The sequence below is a fragment of the Arachis ipaensis genome, chromosome B3, assembly GCF_059453495.1.
Source record: "Arachis ipaensis isolate K30076 ecotype BB chromosome B3, ASM5945349v1, whole genome shotgun sequence".
Classification (NCBI taxonomy): domain Eukaryota; kingdom Viridiplantae; phylum Streptophyta; class Magnoliopsida; order Fabales; family Fabaceae; genus Arachis; species Arachis ipaensis.
This window is the reverse complement of record NC_142438.1, coordinates 72,124,671-72,126,261: the sequence shown is the minus strand read 5'-3', so window position 1 is coordinate 72,126,261 and position 1,591 is coordinate 72,124,671. Positions and strand designations below refer to the sequence as shown.

Here is a 1,591-nt window from a genome sequence, read left to right as displayed (position 1 = left end):
CTATCATATCTTTTTTAAAATCTTATCTTTTTCAAAAATTTGATTTTAAAATATCTTTCCTAACTTTTTATCTTCTTATCTTTTCAAAATTGATTTTCAAATCTTTTTCAACTAACTAATTGACTTTTTGTTTGTTTCTTATCTTTTTCAAAACTACCTAACTAACTCTCTCTCTCTAATTTTCGAAAATATCTCCCTCTTTTTCAAAAATTCTTTTTAATTAACTAATTGTTTCAATTTTTTATTTTAAATTTGATTTCATTCCTAATTTTCGAAAATTACTAACCCCTTTTCAAAATTTTATTTTCGAAAATCCTCCTTCTCTCTCATCTCCTTCTATTTATTTATTCATCTACTAACACTTCATCTCGCCCAAATTCGGACCCCCTCTTCCATCTGTGTTCGAATTTTCTCTTCTTCCCTTCTTTACATTACATTCTTTTCTTCTTCTACTCACACAGGGGAACCTCTATACTTGGGCAAAAAGGATCCCTATTATTATTATTTTTCTGTTCCCTCTTTTTCATATGAGCAGGAGCAAGGACAAGAACATTCTTGTTGAAACAGACCTTGAACCTGAAAGGACTCTGAAGAGGAAACTAAGAGAAGCTAAAATACAACAATCCAGAGATAACCTTACAGAAATTTTCGAACAGGAAAAGGAGATGGAAGCCGAAAATAATAATAATGCAAGGAGGATGCTTGGTGACTTTACTGCACCAAATTCCAATTTACATGGAAGAAGCATCTCTATCCCTACCATTGGAGCAAACAATTTTGAGCTGAAACCTCAGCTAGTTTCTCTAATGCAACAAAATTGCAAGTTTCATGGACTTCCATCTGAAGATCCTTTTTAGTTCTTAACTGAATTCTTGCAGATATGTGATACTGTTAAGACTAATGGAGTAGATCCTGAAGTCTACAGGCTCATGCTTTTCCCTTTTGCTATAAGAGACAGAGCTAGAATATGGTTGGATTCTCAACCTAAAGATAGCCTGAACTCTTGGGATAAGCTGGTCAAGGCTTTCTTAGCCAAGTTCTTTCCTCCTCAAAAGCTGAGTAAGCTTAGAGTGGATGTTCAAACCTTCAAACAGAAAGAAGGTGAATCCCTCTATGAAGCTTGGGAGAGATACAAGGAACTGACCAAAAAGTGTCCTTCTGACATGCTTTCAGAATGGACCATCCTAGATATATTCTATGATGGTCTGTCTGAATTAGCTAAGATGTCATTGGATACTTTTGCAGGTGGATCCATTCACCTAAAGAAAATGCCTGCTGAAGCTCAAGAACTCATTGACATGGTTGCTAATAACCAGTTCATGTACACTTCTGAGAGGAATCCTGTGAGTAATGGGACGCCTCAGAAGAAGGGAGTTCTTGAAATTGATACTCTGAATGCCATATTGGCTCAGAATAAAATATTGACTCAGCAAGTCAATATGATTTCTCAGAGTCTGAATGGAATGCAAGCTGCATCCAACAGTACTCAAGAGGCATCTTCTGAAGAAGAAGCTTATGATCCTGAGAACCCTACAATAACAGAGGTGAATTACATGGGTGAACTATATGGAAACACCTATAATCCCTCATG

At 35.7% G+C, this 1,591-nt stretch overlaps 1 non-coding gene across 1 annotated transcript; it reads right to left on the bottom strand.

Annotated features, from left to right (window-relative positions):
- Positions 1–1,061: 1,061 nt before the first annotated feature.
- LOC148571097 (small nucleolar RNA R71) lies at positions 1,062–1,169 on the bottom strand. The gene has a single exon (XR_015908698.1). It is a non-coding gene; the product is annotated as a small nucleolar RNA R71 (small nucleolar RNA).
- Between the last annotated feature and the right edge of the window lie 422 nt (positions 1,170–1,591).